Source organism: Vulpes vulpes, chromosome 2, assembly GCF_048418805.1.
Source record: "Vulpes vulpes isolate BD-2025 chromosome 2, VulVul3, whole genome shotgun sequence".
Classification (NCBI taxonomy): Eukaryota; Metazoa; Chordata; class Mammalia; order Carnivora; family Canidae; genus Vulpes; species Vulpes vulpes.
Genome location: NC_132781.1, coordinates 2,721,981 through 2,740,798, shown reverse-complemented (window position 1 = coordinate 2,740,798; position 18,818 = coordinate 2,721,981). Strand labels below are relative to the sequence as shown.

The window sequence follows — 18,818 nt, the reverse complement described above, 5'->3', positions numbered from 1 at the left end:
ATACCTAATGTGTCCTTGTAAATTGGATAAAAAAAGAATTTTCTCCCAATCCATAAAAATCCTTGCTTCGCCTGTTTGCCCTTTAAGTGAAGCTCACTGCCAGCCCGCGTGTTGATGCAGAAGAAGGAAGTGAGGATCACCCGGAACTGGGTGGGTGCCCGTCGGGCAGTGGGGTCAGCAGGAGCAGTGTCACCCTCTGGGGTGAGGCCGACCCACAAACCCTCAGGGCCCCTGGACAATGACCCCGTTTGAAGCTAGAATCCACCCATGTGGAGCCCTAGGGTGCCTCCCCAGGGACATCTTGAAGCCACACATTCCACGCAGCGACTCTGTGTGACGGGGACCCTTCAGGTTCCGTGGGCACTCGTGTGTCAACCAGCGTCCTGAAGCGCGACGATCGCCCCCCCCCCATGCACCTGTTCATGATGACAACCAATTTCCAGCTCATCCTGAGGACATGGTCCTTCCCCTGATGCTCAGCTTCCCACAGGGAGGCAGATGGGGAACCAAGTTTTCCCAGAAGGCCACCTCACCCCCACGTGACTTCCGCGTCGTCCAGCTTGTCCCTGGGCTCTGTTTCCTGCCTGTGTCCTTCCTTGTCCCCAGGGCCGTTCCCCAACTGCAGCCCAACCGCACACCTGGCGCCCCTGCCTCCCAGGCCTCCTCCCTCGCCTCCTCCACCTCGGCTCCGACCTCTCCTCCTCCAGGGAGACCCTCATGCCCCACACGTGCACCACCGACTGTTCGTTTTCAGGCCTGCATGTGGGGCCCGGATATTTCATCCCCAGTGTGCTCTCAAGACCCATCTCAGCCGTGGGATGGTGGGAAGTGGGTGGAGCAGAGCAAACCCGGGGACACGAGAAAGAATCTCAGCCGACGACCGGGTGCCACCACCTCCTGCTCTGGGTTCCTGCAGGACCTGTGACCTCAGGGACGGTTTTATCAAGAAGTGAAGTCTTTCGGTTCACGGTCGTTCTGGCCTTCGCTGCCCAATGGGCCTATAGGCATGTTCTCGTCGTTGTCTTAAAAAAGACTGGTGAGCATCCTTGTGAAATCCGTGGGGGCAGGGGCAGCGGGGGGACTCGTAGAGGTCAGTGCCTGGGCTCACCTTCCTCCCCGCAGTCGTGGAAGATACGGTGGGTAGAAGTACATCCCCTGAAGGCGGCTGCTGGACACTTGACCCCCAGACCCTGTGACTGTAATATTATTTGGACTTGGGGTCTTTGCAGGTATCATCAAGGATTAAGAGGAGATCCTCCTGGAATGGGGTGGCCCTAATGCAATGGCTGGCGTCCTTCTAGGATGAGGGAAATGTGGAACACACGCAGAGGACATCACCAAGTGAAGGCACAGGGACAGACAGACAGAGCGGAGAGGCCGTGTGATGACAGAGGCAGGGAATGCCTCGACGGGCTTACAAGGATGGCCGGCAGCCAGCGGGATCCGGGAGGGGGGGTGCGGCCCGGGGACACCTTGGTTCCCAGCATCCAGGCCCGGGGACTGAGGGATTGGCTTCTGCCAAGCTCCTGGGTGGGGTGGCCCCAGGGCAGGCGTGGGGCATCTAAATCGGAGCACCACCTCCAGCCGCTGAGGCCCGGGACCAGACGGGGGACAGGGACCAGGCCGGCTCCCGTGAGATGGCTGTTGCCGCCACACTCAGGTCTCATGATTCCCATCTGGGGAGCAGCCAGCAGAGCCTGCCTTCCAGCACCAGCACGAGGCTGCATCTGGAAACTTCTCACCTTTAATTGTTCTAAATGCTTCAACACCCTGAGTGACTAATGGGCTGTAATTGGACAGCTCTGCGGAGGGGGCTGCGCCCACCACCCCTCCCCAACCCGCCAGCCCCAGGGCTGCCCACTCCCCTCCCCCAGCTCAAAAGTCAGGAAAAAAAAAAAAAAAAAACAGCAGCCTGTTCTATTTTTTACAAATGTCTCACTGGTGCGACAGCAGTTTCATCCTTCTACCAACAAACACGGGGCAAAGAAAAGGATAGCAGGGAAGCCAGAGCAGACCGGATCAAACATCCCCACCGCCTCCCGGGCTGATGACAGCTGCTCGGGACACACAGGAGGGCCCCCAGGGGCAATGCCACACTGGTCAATTCCCTGGATGCTAAGGATTGCCGGGGAGGTTCCAGGCCTACCTCGCACCCCCACCCCCAGGAAGGGCGGGGGGGCCCTGCCCTCCTCCCTCCCCTCCTCAAGGGCACATCCCCAGAACGAGCTCCCGCAGCAAGAGCTCAGACGCAAGGATGAAAGCTGATCTCAACGCCCTTCCTGAATCCTCCTTTCCAAAACCATTTAGCAATAGAAGAGGGACCACGGCTGTTCCCAGACGGAGCCATGTTTCCCAAAGACTGGCTCAAGCTAAAGTCTTCCAACGAAACTACCGGGTTCGGGGGAAGTGAGATGCCCGCGTGAGAAGGCAGAGGCCCCAGCAGCATCCTGCAGGTGGTCTTCCCTGCCTCACCGGCAGCAACCAGGACTTCCTCATGCGTGGCAGGGATGTATTAACTGCAAGTGTCAGAAAAACATCCCATTAGCTTCTGGTGTAACTAGATAAAGCCGTGCTCTCCCTCTCCCCACCACGGGGGAGACGTTTACCTCGATGCTCTAGAAAGCTCTGTGTGCATTAATATTGCTGATGCGGGCAGCCTTTGCTTCGCCGGGGCCCCCCGAGGATGCCCTGTGATGGATTCCAGTTTAACAGCTTTTAAAAACAAGCAGACAAGAGACGGGGCGTGATGGATGGCGCGGGAAGCGCGCTCATTCGGGGATGATTTATGGGAAGTTGCATGTGGCAGCTCAGGGGTCCGTCCCCGGGCGGGGTGGGGGGGTAGACAGATGGGTTCCTGTGTTGAAGCGGGGACAACGCCCGACGTGTGCCGGCTGCGCAGTTACAACGTTTTCACTGTCTGCCCCAACACCAGAGTGTGGCAGCCCCTGCTTTTGGGGGCACACATGTCCCCGGACGTGGTCATTTTTAAGACGAGCTTGTGGCCCAGCCCAAAGCCAGTCTTGAGCAGAAGGCTGAACTCCAGCTGCACTTCCTCCTCCCCTGCAGGCTTCAGGAGCACCCTCTGAGGTGCAGGAGGTCGGAGCAGAAGACCTTGTGTGTCTCTCAGCTCCAGGACAAGGGTGCCCCCCCCCCCGTCCCAGAAACACCTAGAGAAGGAACACCCGGCGGTACCCTCTGCTTCATCTAGGGACCCTGACACACAGCTCAGTGGTTCGGTGGCTTGGGAGGACTCAGGCAGTCAGGTGAGAATGGCAAGGGGGAGGGAGGGGACGGGGAGGGGCTGGGGCCGAAGAGCCAAGATGCCCACCATGAGTTTTTTTCAGGGAACCAAGCGAGTGTCCCTCCCTGGCGACCTGCACCGCAGCACTGATCCGTCCCAGGCCTCCATCACCACACCAAGAGACAAATCTCATTTTGTAGCAGATTAATTTCCGTCCATGTTTTTATTAGGGACTCAGAGTTTACTATACAGTAAAATCCAAATTGAATCCATATTTAAAGGATAAGCCTTAAAATGGGATGTGATTTATGGGACTCTTTCCAAGGCCGAGGAGGGGAGTGCCCCCCAGGCCCCCAGGCCCCCAGCGAGGACGATTCCGCAGCGACCCGACTGGACCGGGGGCTACGCTGAACGGTCTGCATGCCCAAGGGGGTGGGACAGCCCCGCTCACCGGAGCAGAAGCTCCAGCAGGTGCTCTCCTGCGCTGACCTTGCCCGTGGCTGACCCCGAAGCGCTCTGAGGAGGCACCTGCCCGGTGACACGCCACCACCATAAAAGGTGTGCAGGAGCACCTCACAGCCTGGCTCTCTCCCTGGCTTCGCACCCCCCTCCCGACCCCCATCCCTGGCCGGCTCTCCACCTGCCAGCAGAGGCCCAGGTGCGCTCCAACCGGGAAGATGATGAAATCCCGGGGGAGGGCCCTCCGCAGGGGGAGCGACTGGCTTGTCTGCTCCTCTCCCTTCCTTTCCAGACATCAGAGCCGGATGCACTGGGGCGCCCAAGGGTGGGTCTGGCTCCCTCTGGAGCCCCTGTCTGGGTCCCCTGGAGAAGAGTGGGGGGCACCACCGCCACTGCCGCCAGGTGGGAGGGTGTCTGCAGGCCCCAGGAGCTGGCACGCCCGACCCCGCTCAGGGTGCCTGGCCTCCCTCTTCCCAGACCCACCACCTGCCCGAAGTGGACTGAAAGGCAAAACACAGCCCTGAGTCCTCTGCAGGCTTCAAACTGCTCAGCACAACTGGGACACCGGAGTCTTCCCCTGGTGCCTTCTCTCCCACCCTGACTTCCCCCCCTCGCCCTCCCCCCCGCCCCAGGGAGGAAGGAAACACAAACAACCTCTGCCCACTGCACAATTTCGGAGGGAGCCTTTGTTCAACCAACGAGGGGCTGGAAGGAGAGAAGCAGCTGCAGGTGGAAAGCAACTTGCACAGGCCCCACTGAGCGCCGAATTCCCAGGACTGCCATCACCCACCAGCCAGTCTGGTGCTTCTGGCTCCGACAACCCCAAAAACTGACCTTTTCACCTGAGGCCCTGCAACCTCCTTCAGAGGAAAAGCCTCTTCCAAGGGTCACCTGCCCATAGGATGTCGGCGCTCTGCTACCTCCAGGGACAGCACCACATATGCTTGCTTAGAACCAGGGTCCTGAGATTTCAGGGACAGGGCATGACCGCAGGGTGGCCTGGCCCGCACGGAGGTCAGCCCCAAGCCATGCGTGCCCTCTACGGGGACCCGCAGCACTGAAGGATTTAGAAGGTCCCGAGGGATGGAGACCTTCCAAACCATCACAGGGCCTGGCTCCCCTGTCCCTGTCCCGGTGTCTGACCTTCCTCTGCAGGCTCTCTAAGGGAACCCCAAGGTTCAGCAGTGGAATAGCAGTCATTTCAGCGTAGCAGGGCAGTTGTTTGAAATCCTCACCTCAAACACATCCACAGACCCACGCTTCTCATTCTGGGGCCGTGGCACACCCACCACTCCCGGGGACAAGCCCCAGCCTCCCTGAGGTGCCCTGCTTACGCTCGGACTTCCCTCCCCATCTATTCCCCACACAGAAGGCAACGTCATCCACATCCAACTCAAATCTGGTGATCCAATCCCTTCTGTAGCTCCTACCATCTTTAAGACAAAAACCCCAAATCCTTATTCTTGACCTAAAAACTTCTGAATTTAGGTGCTACACTTTCTACCCTGCTCCCCAACTTGGCCCTGGCAGGCCAGTCTTCTTTGCTACTTCTCCAGCATGCCTCAGGGCCTTTGCACTAGCCAGACCCTCTGCCTGAACCACTCTCCACAGGGCTCAGCTGGTTGCCACCCTTGCTCCCCTCAGCCTGTGCCCCGAGCAGTAGCCTCCGGGTCCTGCCCAGGACTGTCCCGGGGGAACAGCAGCCTCCACCACCCTCGATTGCCCTTGACCACCTTTCTTCAGAGCCTCAGCACTACCCGACACTACTCTACAGGTGCGTTCGTCCCACTAGCACGTGAATGGCAAGGGCTTGGCTTTGTGTCCGCTGGGTCTCCCGCCTGCACCACAGGCTCAGTGCATCGGGGGCGCTCGAGGACAGCTGAATGCCAGCATGCAGCCCAGTCAGTGCACATCCACCCACCACAAGAAGCAGGCCCTTAACACCCTGAGGCAGGGAGCCCACTTCCGTCAGGAAAAGGAAGTAAGCAGTGCATCCCCGGAGATGCCCCAGGCCTGGCAGAGAACCTCACTCTGTGCACTTGAAAGCAGGCACCTTTTGAGGGGTACTGGAGGGACCGGCCTGTGTCCTTGTCTCCTTGCCCAGAACTCCTATTGGCATCATTTGCTCCGCCCAGGGCAGGATCAGCACACGGTGGACTGCGGTACGCAGGGTTCAAGTCCTTCTTGCCCCGCCTCGGGTGAGCCCGACCCTCTGGTTTTGTGCAGCTTCTCTACAGGGAGCGGGGCTGCACCGAGCTTCCTGGTGATGGGGTTCAGAACGTGTCTGGGTTTTGTCCCTGGTTCCAGGGAGGTAACCTCTAAAACCTCTGGAATTCCTGAGGGATGGGAGTGTGGTCTGTTATTCCCAGGCCTGGCTTCCTGCTGACTGGGTGGCTCAGGGCGGGTCCGCAGACAGAGAGGCACCTATGGGAGAGCTGGTGCTTTGCCTTCCCCCGCAGTGGGGAGAGAGCGGGGCAGGAGCCACGATCCAGCCTCGTGGCTGATGACATAACAGGACTCCAGTAAAACTCCAGACGTCCGAAGCTCAGGGATCTTTGTGACGGGTGAACGCGTGGATGTGCTGGGAGAGTGACCTGTCCTATCCCTACAGGGCAAGGGCAGACCTTGTCCCCGTGTGTCCTTCATCATAAAAATGTAGCCGTCGATATGGCTCTTAAGTTCAGAGAGTCATTCTAGCAAATTATCGAAACTGAAGGTCATGGGGATTTGTAGCTGGTAGGTCAGAAGTGCAAGTGGCTCCCAAGGCTTGTGGCTAGTGTCTGAAGTGGGGCGGCCCTAAGGGCGACGGCCCCGAGCCTATAGGGGTCTGCTGCTAACCCGCTGACCCCGGGGGCTTCCTGCCACAGGTGAAGTGGAATGGAGCAAGCATGCGGCCTGCTGGAGGCATTAGAGCCACTCGCTGGGCTGCAGGGAGATCTGGGCAGGGGAAGGTCAGACCCGGCCTCTGCAGCATTCTGTGCTGACACCACACAGCAGATGTGACACCCCGTCCCCCTGCCTTCCCAGGGGACAACTCTGCAGCCAGGCTGAGGGATTTCACAGAGAGCAGGCCCTCCTTACAGATTCAGGCCAGCACCCCCCCCCCGGGGGGGCCTGCCGACGCTCCCCATCCTGCCCCTGAGCCCACAAAAGACACGGACGGCGGTCCTCACACCACAGCAAGCAGGACGTCCCCACCCTGCCATTCTCTTGTGGCAATAAAACATTTTTCCATCGCAAACGCAGACTCTGAGGACTGTCCTGGCCGGCGGCGGCCTTACCTGGTAGTGGTGGGTGAGGCCTGCTTCACTGCAGCAGGGAGGCCTCCCACGGGGTTCTTTCTGGAACTTTCTCGGGTGGAAATTTGCTGAGAAATAGTGAGAATCAGCAGGAAAAGCTTCAGGTTCTCAGGGACCTGAGATTCTCAACCTGAGGGAAAAGAAAAGAAAAAGATGTAAACGCCTTTGAAGCAAGCAACCTCTTTTTGATATAAAACAAACATGGGTGTGAGTAACCTAGAGGTCACTGGTGGCCACCAGGGATCACACCCCAGGGGAAGGAGCAGAGCCTGCTGGGAAACAGAGCATTAGGATCCCGACGTGCCAAGGGTCAGGTGGGCTCCCCCAACCCCTGCCGCGCGGTCAGCCCTCCCACCTCCCACCGTGGTGCCCCCACCAGCTGTCCTTGGACCCCCCTCCCCCATGCTGGCCACACCCAGTCTGGTCGCGCCCCCGCTTGCTTCCTGCCTCACCCAGGACAGGGTCCAGGACTCCCCACAGCCACCATTCCCAAAACTCCCTAGTCTCTCTCTCTCTCTCTCTCTTTTTTTTTTTTTAAGATTTTATTTATTCGTGAGAGACACAGGGAGAGACAGAGGCAGAGACACAGGCAGAGGGAGAAGCAGGCTCCATGCAGGGAGCCTGATGTGGGACTCGATCCCAGGACCCCGGGATCACACCCTGAGCCAAAGGCAGATGCTCAACCCCTGAGCCACCCAGGTGCCCCCTGGTCCCTCTCTTTTTAAGAGATTCTCTGGGTGAGGTCACTCTCCTAACATCTCCCTCCAGCGGCGTCCTATGTCCCCGGGAGAAACACCCAGGGTTGCAACAGTGGCCTGCGAGCCAAGTGAAACCAGGTTTGGTGACGCTTACACGATTTGGGGGGGCTAAGATTACAAAGGCAAAGGCAAAAATCAGCTGCAGGGTCTTGCTTCAGCTGTGGGCTCAGTGCTTCCTGGTCAATCCTCCTCTGCCCACGGGACCCTGAGCAGCCCCCCGGGCCTCCAGGCCGTCCCCCCCACACACACGCACATGGGCCTCCCCCTGCACCACACCTTTGTGTCTGTGTTGCTCGGGACCCTCCTCCCTGCACAACTGCCTGGCTTCTCCCTCCCTCCCTGGGGACTCTGTTACACGGCACCCTTCCAGTGGCCAACCTGGAGCCGAACACCCTTCCAATCACAGCGGCTGCCCCTTGGCATCCCCTCCTCCTCTGCCCCATGAATCTCCCTGGGGCTGATCACATCTGCTACCACACAGACGCCTGAGGGCAGACACATGGGTCTGTCTTACTCAATACCCATCCCCAGCGCCTAGACGGTGCCTGGCACACAGCTGGCGCTCCCTCGGTGTTTGTCCAGTGAAGGAATGAAGGAACTGTCCCCTATGCACACATCAGGACTCCGTAGGACACTATCCTACAGTCTCTGGAGTCAGGATTCCCAGGGAACACAAAGCCACAGGTTGCTGCTGTTTGGAGTCAGGGTTGGGGGGGGCACCTGGGCCTTGTCAGGCCTTTCTGTGCTTAATTCACACCAATCTGCATGCACGCCAACAGGCAGGTAGGACCCCAAGACCATTCAGGGCATCCTCTCTGGCCAGCCCCCCAAGACCGGCTCCAGGGCAGGGTCCAAGGCGGGTTGGCTGAGGAGTGGTCCCCCCAGCCCACCTCCATGGAAAGGCTCCCACTGGCACATCCCCAGAAATCCCACAATGGAGCTTTAAAAAAGGAAAAAAGGAAAAAGACTACCAGTTTGTTTCTTTTCCTAAAATCCAGTTACTTAAAGGAGAACCACCCACATCCCAAATGGCAGGGCCAACCTCACAGGGCGCCGCCACCCGCACAGAAATGCCCGGGCACCACGGGCCTTTTCAGTGACCATCCGTGCCATGCGCAGCACCAGGAGCCGGGCACCGAGAGGATGGGAAGCCGCACTGAGCGCCATGAGGCCCCTTGTTGATGGGAAAAGCAAATGTGTGATCTGTTCTCCTAGGTCGGTGCTAACGGCCGTGGGAGAAATGGCTGGGGAGGCGCCCAGGTGGAGGAAAGAGGAGCCCCCGTAGGGGCGGTTCCAGGTGGTGACCGAGCTGATGGGCAGAGGGCAGGTAGGTGGGCACTCGCAGAGCCAAATGCCTGCTCCTCGGCAGCCAGCACAAGAGGCAGGGGCTGGAACTCATTCTGCACCAGACCCCCTGGAAACAGGAGCAAGGTGGACGGGCAGACAGCACCCCTGTACCCAAACCCAAGGAGGAAGGTGACCAGGGACAAGGAGTAAAGACAGGGCGGGGAGAAGGGCCAGGAAGCCAGAGAGCCCCCCAGATCCTGCAGGGTGACGCCGTCACACCCCAGCCCCCCACACTCCCATGCTGGGCGCCCGGCACCCCGGCTCTGCACAGCCTCCCCAGGAGGTGCAGACCCACACAAGAGAGGTTATTTTCACTTTGCTGCGCGGTGCACAGCCACGGCGCTCACTTCGATGGGGGAGCGTGGGCCGTGGGGTCCCTGGGAGCAGATCGAGGCAGGGATGAGCAGCCCTGTGCTCCCCCCCAATCCCCGGTGAGCTGCCCTGCCCTGCCAGGCCTTGGGGCGCCCGGGTGAGAGCCAGCCTCACCCCTGGCCGGCTGCCCTTTATCGCCTTAAATGAGAGGTCATGTCCCAGCTTGGCCGGGAGTGCAAGCGCACGTTCGCTCCTACTCTGCAGGAGGAAACACCAGCCGCCACCCACAGGGCAGAACCGGGGCCCCTGCCCAGGGGTTTTCTGGGACACAGGACTCACCCCAGTGCGGCCTGGCCCCCAGCTGCCCCGGGGAGGGGCTGGTCCCACCTCCTTCTTCACAGAATAGTAAAGGTAAGTGGCAACAGGCCAAGCAAGTAAGTAGCCATGGCGACTCTCAAGGCCCCAGGGCTGGCTCCGGGAAAAGGGAGAAGAAAAGAGCAGAAACCCCGTGATGCCCGCAGCACAGGCTGCCGGCCTGCCCAGCTGAGGCCCAGGGTCAAGGCCATGACCTGCTGTCCCAAATCCAGCAGGGGAGGGAGCTGCGTCCCCTCCCACACACCTCCCCCCTGCTGGGAATCACATTCACTGGGCATCCCCCCCCCACCCCGCCAGACACACACACACACACACACACACACACACACACACACACGCACCAAGCACGGTGCTGCGGTCCCAGCCTCTGCCAGTGCCCAGCCCAGGGCCAGAGGCAGGCAGGGAGCCTCCAAAGACTGGCATCTACATCCACGTCCTTCCTGCTGCAGGGGGTGGGGACCCCCACACTGAGGAAGCCCAGGGCCAGCGGACACAAGGGTTCGCTGGCGGCCAGGACCCTCCCCTGACCCCTCAACCTGCTTCTTCAGGATCCAACCCCCTGGCTTTAGTTGGGGGAGCCCTCAAAATAATCTGCAGGTGGGCAGAGGCTTCAGTTTCCCAGGAAGGCTGGACATAGGTGGTGGGGGCCCCAGGAGGATGAAGGACATGCTCCCAGGGAAGGCCTACCACGGGCAAGGGCAGGGAGCAGGCTGGGAGGGGCCAGTCTCAGGGCAGGTCTCTCCAGCCCATTCTCACCCCTCCTCCCATCCCAGCTGCCAGTTCAAGTCTCCAAGGCCCATGGCAGCCATGGAGCCGGCCCAGCTCCCTGCTTTGTTCCCAAGGGGACAGAAGGCCTCCTGTTGAGATTCCTGCCATTAGGGAGAGAAGATGGGAACATAAACACTGGGACTTCTAGAAAGTATCTTCAGCAAAAAAGTCATTAATAATAATAAGCCAACACACAAATAGGCCCTGGGTCCAGCAGAGGTTCCTGCTACAATAGACCTGTGTGGACGGGAAGGTCCTCTGGCTGCCCGCTAACTCCAGCCCCGAGGGGGACTGGACTGAGAATCGGCCCCTTCATTCTTCCCTAAGGACCCCTGTCCTCTGCCCACCACAGGGCTCGGAGTGGGAGGGCAGGGGACCTCAGGAGGAGGAGAACTTGGCCAAATCATCATCATCATCATCACCATCATCATCATCATCACCATCATCATCATCATCACCACCATCATCACCGTCATCACCATCATCATCACCTTCACCATCATCACCACCATCATCACCACCATCATCATCATCATCATCATCACCATCATCAAACCAGGACAAAGCTTATCCCGTGAGGGCAGACCCAGGCTGGTCCCTCTCAGCACCGTGCCCCCTGCCCCTGGCCAGGGCTGGCATATAGCAGGTGCTCAGCAGCACCCGCTCAACGAACAAGGGAAGGAAGGACAAGCCAAGTGTAGGTGAGCCCTGCACAGGTGAGGAACGTTTCCTAGGTGACCTGACAGGTACTGAGTGGCCATAACCCCCGCTCATGTGGGTCTGCTGATGCCCAGAGGTGGGGGGGAGGCCAAATACTGTCGCGTCCCCCAGGTGAACACCTGAGCCTGCCAGACACCCACATGCACGGCTTCCGGGTGGAGAGGGGCCCCGGCCACAAAGCGCCCACTCTGGCTTGTTTTCCACATCTCTGAAGAGAAAGGCACACCTGGACCTGAGGACACCTGGGCAGGCCAGGGATGGCAATCGTCCCTTCCAAGCAGGGTCATCTGAGGAAGTGGCTTCATGTACAGGATGCAAGACATGGTAACACAGAAAAGCAGAGACAACCGCCAGCACCCCTCATTTTACGCCCCCTCCCTGGGCCTACGGCTGGCACACGGGCCCCGACTCCAAGTCCAGGACTTGAACCCAGCGCCGCTCCTCCTCGGCCTAACATTCTGGTTCAAATCCCAGAGGGACTCAGGAAATGGCATCAGCAAATCCCAGGGGACTCGACCCGCCCATCTAGGATGGGGCCTTTCTCCCCAAACCACACCTTTGCTGGTTCATTTCACTTCCCAGAGGAAGCTTTTCTGCGACTGGCTCTCCTGGCAGGAGCTAAAGGAAATCCAGAGGATTTGCCAATGAAACAGAAAGCAGGCGGGTGGCTCCCAGAGGGAGGCAGGGGGTGGGGAGCAGGTGACAAGTCGGGAGGTCCCGACTTCCTGCTGCAGGTGAGTGAGTCCCAGACAGCACGTGGCGACACTCAACCATGCTGTGCTATAAACAGGAAGGTTGTCAAGAGAGCAGATCTCAGAACTCGTCGTCCCGGGAAAACGTGTGTGAACGTGGGTGTCACCCCACCCTACCGCGGTGACCCCTTCACAGCATGTCCATACAAGTCATTGTGCCACACACCCCAAACTCACGCAAACTCACCCGGCAGTTGGACTGAGATAAAACTTGGCAAATTCAAAGTAAAGGCAAGGATTAGTATTTGTTTTTAAATATTTTATTTATTCATTAGAGAGAGAGAGGCAGAGACACAAGGAGAGAGGGAGAAGCAGGCTCCCTGCAGGGAGCCCGATGTGGGACTCGATCCCAGGACCCTGGGATCATGGCCTGAGCCGAAGGCTCAACTGCTGAGCCACCCAGGCGTCCCAGGATTTGTTTTTTAAAAACTACCAACACATCCAAACCAAGCGGAGCCGCTTGTCCTACCCACTACACCGCCACCGTGAACTCAGGACTCTGCAGGTGGGCAGGCTCCACCTCCTGTCCTCATCTCCCTCTGAAGCCACCCCCACCTCCCCCATCCTCCGGGCACCCTTCCGGGTGCTGGCGTGCACCTGTCCCATTTCTCCCTTCCCCAATTCCTCTCAGTCTCTGCTCCCCCACAACCCAAGCCAATAATCAGACCCAGAGCTTGACATAAGACTCATGCTAAGAAAGACAAACTTGCCACCTCTTTAGCCAGGAGAAGGATAATACGGGCGCTTCACTGCAACAGTAAAGGTTATAGGGAATACATAATATTCAGAATAAATGAGTCTCCTCCTTCCGTTTTTAAACCAGAAACCAGCTTCATTCCTGACTCCCCTCATGCCTTGTGAATCCTGTCTCTGGCAAAAGAAAAATAAATAAATAATAATAATAATTTGGGTTTTATTATTCTGGCATCTAGTGGGAGTCTGTGACAATGTTACTGTAGCCGAGCTGCTCCTGCTTCTTCCTTTTTTAACACCAGTGAGTTTTAATAATACAGTGTACCTTTAGGTATTGTTGGAATGTTACATTATTCAACGCATCCAACGGGAATGAGAAGGCCCTTATGCAATTTATGTGTCCTCCGCGCTGTGTTTAAAGCTCGGGAAATGGAGGGGTGTAATTTGGGAAGCAATTTTCCCCAGGATGGGGAAAGCAGTTTCTGGAGGAAAGGCTGGGGGCTGTGTGACCCTCGTGACAGCCAGGCTTACAGGGGGAGCCCCAGGCCAGAAGTGTCCCCCAAATGCGGGAGAACTCCAGCACAGCTGTGGCTGGGGTGCACACAACCGCCTGGTGAGGAGGGGTCACCCAGGGCACAATCCCAAGCGTCCCCAGGCTCTCCAGCGCATTTTCCATGCTTCCCTCACCAAATCACCCTGGGTCCCTGAGTCTAGGAATCAATGACCGGGGCCGAGAGCCCTGCTTCAGGCGCTCAGGGAACTTGAGGCCAGCAGGCCCTTCCCGGAAGCACTGAACATCCATCAAGACCCTCCCACACTAGACGCCGGGGACACAGATGAGAACACCACGCGGGCCTGTCCCCCAGCGGGCCGCTGTGCAGAGGGACAGATGACAAGCAAACCAGAGGTCCCATGAGACATGGGAGAAGGGCCTGCATGAGACGTAGAGGGCCACGGGGCAGATCTGAGTTGTGCCCGGTGGGTCTAGAACGGTGCCTGGCACACAACAGGTGCTCGGGAAACACGTATGAGGGGCTGAATGCACAGACGAAGCGCCACTGATGGAGACGGGTAAGGGTGTTTGGGACCCTCAGCAGAGGGCAGCACCTCGCTCATCCCGAGAGGATGCTCTTGCTTCCCAGAGGAGGTGACCCACCCTGGAGGGAGTCCTAAAGGCTCGGGAGCGGGGCAGGTGATCCAGCAGGTATGGAACCACACGGGAGGGGCTGGGAGGTGTCTTCCAAGCCTGGGACTAGACGTGCTGGAAGATGAGGCCGCCGTGTAAGTTAGGAACCAGATCGTGTGGCACCCGGAACACCACGCCAAGGACCCGCAACGGCCACTTGAAGAATTTTAAGCAGGAAACTATGCAGACTTGTGTCTTGTCTTAGGAAGCTCCATCTGGGGGGATCCCTGGGTGGCTCAGCGGTTTAGTGCCGCCTTCAGCCCAGGGCGTGATCCTGGAGACCCAGGATCAAGTCCCACATCGGGTTCCCTGCATGGGGCCTGCTTCTCCCTCTGCCTGTCTCTCTCTTTCTGTCTCTCATAAATAAATAAAGTCTTAAAAAAAAAAAAAAAAAAGGAAGCTCAATCTGGCACCCATGAGGATGGGGTGGAAGGGGCTAAAAATCAAAGCAGGAATCTCCACCTGGAGGCAACCCCTGGCGATCACACAAGAAACTGAGACACACAAGGTGCATAGAGACTGGTCAGGATGGTGGGCAGGACCGGGGCGGGGGGGGGGGGGGGGGTTGATGATGCAGCTGGGTTGATGATGCAGGTTGTTATAGGGTTACGTGTGCTCCCTACAGTATTCCTGACACCTCAATATATGTTAACAGCTACCTAATAAAGTTTCCCAACCAAGGCTTGTGAGGTTGGCTTCAGACTTGGGCCTGTTGTGCTTGAAGAGCCCCTGGCACATCGGGGGCTGGGGGGGGAATATGTAGAAGGTGGCTGAGTGCCAGGATCTAGGGCTTGGGACAAAGCAGACAATCTTGTCTGCTTTGAGGACTGTGGCACCAGCCTCCAGGACAGCGCTGACAGTCCTCACTTCCTGTCCCCTGGCGCAGTCCCCTCCCACCTCACGCCAGGGCTGGGCTCTGCAACCACTGGAATGCAGTGAAGTGATGGCGTCTCAGTTCTCAGATCAGGTCATGAATGATGTCGCCCGCTCTCACGCCACATCATGGGGACACCCATGGGAGGAACTGGGGCCCCTCTTCGACAGCTGGCATGCTGACTACAACCCTGTGAAAGCCCCTGAGCTGCTCAGACTCTCCGACTCCTGAACCCCTGAAACCACAGGCTAAGAAATGATCGTTGTTTAAAGCTGCTAAGGTTTGGGGTAACCAGTGGATCAACACATACCTGATACAGGGATTACGACAAGGATCCATGTAAAGGGTGGCTTTAGGCCAGTGAGAAGATGGGGTGGGTGCGAGGACAGGTGGTGAGGGGCACACCCAGGTCACCCTGGGAGGCAGCGGGGGTGCAAGAGAAGCCTATGTGGAGGAACAGGGGGCCCCTGCAGAGAAGGGGGCCAAGGCTGCAGGATGCTACAAATCCCCAGTCTCTCCTGTGTCCCCAGGAGGGCTTCAGATGCTTCAGATTTCTAAGGGACCAGGTTTCTACGGGACCCAGTGGTCCCCTGCCCCCACCCCAAGGGAGATCTTCTCGCTTGCTGCTTCCTTGTGAGACCCCAACCCATCTCATCTCTCAAGTCCTCATTCTTCCCCTTGGTGGCACTTGTCACAAATTGTCATTACATTTTTACTTGTTTTTTTACTCACCCATGGCCTTTGAGGGCTGGGGAGCATCGGTTTTGTTCACCACTGTAAACCCAGGGCCCGACATATACAAGGTTCTCAAACATTTGCTGGATGGATGAATAAGTGAATGGAAAAAGCAAAACCCTGAGCCTCAGCTGGAGGCCCAGGTTACCTGGTGGACAAACTGTCTCCTCCCACATCCCCCTCCATGTCCCACACCTCTGTAGGGGGCAAGGCCCCGCGGCTGTGAAGGAAAGCGCAGCCGGGATAGGTAGAGGTGAGGAAAGAGAGAAGACCCTGAGGGTGACCCAGACAGGCTCTTCCCACCCTTCTCAACACCCCTGGGGAAGCTGTGTCATGCTCTGTGCTAGGCTGGGGGGCAACCGAGGGTGCATCCCACGTGGCCCTCAAGCAGGTTAGAGTCCAATGGGGATGGAGGCGGCCAGATGGGGCTAAGGGGTGAGGCCTGGAGGCTGACTGTCCCCCCACCTGTGCCCCTGCCTGAGAGACCTTGCACTCACCCATGAGGAGGTCCACTCCCACCATACAGGTGGTGACAGGCCCCTATGTGCTCCTCACCTGCCAAGTACTCAGGCCTGGGCAGGAACACGGGTGTGCACTGCCATGATTTAAACAGATAATTACAATACATTCTGTTGTCTGCAGCAGAGGGCTGCACACAGCCCTGTGGACATAGGAGGAGTGGGGGTGGGCTGGGGTGTGACCAGCTTTCAGAAGGGAGTAACCGTGGAGCAGCAGGTTGCAGGAGGGGGCTCAGCTGAGGGCAGGTAGCAGGAGAGAAGGTGGCCCAGGCCTGAAGGCACCCCCAGGCCAGCTGAAGAGTCAGCCCCAACCTGCCTGCAGGGGACACAGGGGGCCCGTGGATGCTCACAAATGCAGCCCTAGGGCAGGGTATGGAATCCGGCAGAGGATCACAGAGCCGGGGGTCAGTGATCCTCAGTAGGCTGACAGGAGTGTGCAGGATGAGAGCCTGGAGCTGGCTCTGTGAGCCCATCTCTCAGCCCTGGCTGCCTGTCCACAGAGCTTGGGGGCAGCATGTTCCCCACCCTTAATCCCCACACTTGCTTCCCTGGGCCTCAGCACAGCCCCCTGCCAAGATACTCTGAGCCCCTCCTCCCCACGGCCCATCACCTTTCTTCTGTGGGGTCGCAGACAGGATCCCAGCTCCCAGACACCCTCCTGGGCAGGGCCAGGGAGAGAAAGTCACCCCAGGGTCGAGGACAGGGACTTTCTAGTTGGCTTTCTCGGCTGGCACTGGGAGGCCTTGTGAGGCTACCCAGCCCTGGAGGGGGCGGGGGAGGCGCAGAGAAGCGGGGGGTGGGGGGTGGGCTCCCCGCAGCGGGCCTGGGCCGGGCAGATAGCGCAGAGGCCGCAATCAGAAGCTCCTTCCCACTTATCTCCCAGCCGCCAGGTGTCTGCGCACGGGAAACACGGCGTTTGGTAATAGGATTTTGATGCTGAACAGCCCAACTTTTCTCCGAGACTGGCTTTACGTCACAAATGTAGGGAACCGCGACCTTAATAGGATTCTAACTTTTAGGCCATGGACAGAAATGGGGAGGGCGGGATAGAGACTCCTGGATGCCCTCCCGGAGAAAACATGGGGAACACGGGGCCTTGGGAGCCCGCGGGGGGGGGGGGGGGGGGGGCTGGTGGTGGGAGGGGCGCTGGGGCTTCGGAGTGAGCTTGTCCCCTGCTCCGGGTCCTGACAGCCAGGAGGCCTGCAGGGAGACTCCTTCCTGAGCTCTGTGTTGTAGGAACAGGCCCCTTCAGAACCTGGGGTTCCAGAACTGGCCCCGAGACCTCCACCTGGCTGCACACTCAGGTCCAAGGGGTTGCCTACAGCCTGTGTTTCCGGGCAGGTTTCTTGGTTTATTTATTTCTTTGAAAGGTTTATTTATTCACTTTAGAGAGAGAGAGGGAAAGAGCCAGCGCAATGAGGAGGAGCAGAGGGAGAGACAGAGTCTTAAGCAGACTCTATGCCCAGTGCAAAGCCCAACACAGGGTTCCATCTCACGGCCCTGAGATCATGACCTGAACAGAAACCAAGAGTCAGATGCTTAACAGACTGAGCCACCAGGTGCCTCTACTTCCCCCACCACCCCCACCCCAGGCCCCAGCAGGTTTTTCCAGCGTTCCCTCCCAAGGGCCGCACCTCCCTCCCTGGGCACAGCGCACACAGCTTCAGTCCAAGGATGAGAAAATAACTTGCATCAGTAACATGCTTTAAAAATACATTTCGCCAGCTGCTATAACAACATTTGCATTGCACAGTCATTCTGAGAGAATTCCCCGGAGGGCCCTGCTCCGAGAGAATGCTAGGCACCAGGAGAAACCTGCCCTGGCCCTGGTGTGGGCACCAGTCCTCGGCTGCCCCCACCTGCCCTGAGCACAGGAGGCAAACAAGAACAGAGTGCAACCAGTGGCATCGGAGGTAGAAACAGTCCACAGAAGGACTTCTTGGCAGGACATGGCGTTTAAACCCCTGCCTGGGACAAGGTGTCACATGTCCCTTTTCTTGGAGACCTGAGTGTGCCCTGCATGGAGGCAGGAGGGCGAGCCGGGAACCTTGCTAGCCCTCTTTTTGCCTTGGAGCCCTCTCCTGGCTAGCTGTCCCTTTGCTGCCCCCTCCCCACCTGTCTGTTAGCTCAAAGGTGCTGGGTTCTCATGGGCCTGCACTGGTGGAGGCCACCACGAGAGTCCTGGTAAGGCTGGAACTTCAGCCTCTGTCCGCCTCGCTGCATCACATCCTCTGGCTCAAGGACTTCAGCACCCCTGCCAGATGGAGGAACCTTCCGGAGATGTAGGGAATGTTCCATGTCTCAATGTAGGAGATGGTTATTCAGGTGTATACAGTTGTCAAAACTCCTTTGACTGTACTAAGACCCGTACATTTCACAATATGTAAATTACTCCCAATTTTTCAATTAAAAAAAAAATCACCTCCTAGACTAACAATACATCTTGAGTCAGAGCCACTCTCTTAGTCCCTAAGGCTCTGACGGGTTGCAGAGGTTTTCAGTTGGCCAGAGTCAGCGACAGAAGCCCGATCAATACGTCTGGGAAGAAGCAATAATCAGTGTAATGATACTGTATGTGTCCCACGCTCAGGCTGAGACACCTGCCCCAGGGGGACTTCCACCAGCAGAGGCAGGAAGGCAACAGCCACCAGCGTGCCACCCAAACCCTCAGTCCGGAACCTTTGCTTATCAGCTCTCTTGCAAAAAAGAAGAGAAAGAGAGGAAACATGATGATACAGGGAAGTGTCCTCCTCCAGGACCCCCGTGCTGGCCGCCTTCCAC

General features: G+C 58.2%; 1 protein-coding gene across 12 annotated transcripts in view; it reads right to left on the bottom strand.

Annotated features, from left to right (window-relative positions):
• The window catches only part of RBFOX3 (RNA binding fox-1 homolog 3), a 407,797-nt gene that overhangs the window by 301,227 nt on the left and 87,752 nt on the right, over nt 1-18,818 (bottom strand). For all 12 annotated transcript variants that reach the window (XM_072746484.1, XM_072746486.1, XM_072746488.1 and 9 more), the window contains exon 2: nt 6,982-7,129. The gene's annotated coding sequence lies outside the window, so the exon portion shown is untranslated. The remainder of the gene's footprint in view (nt 1-6,981; nt 7,130-18,818) is intronic.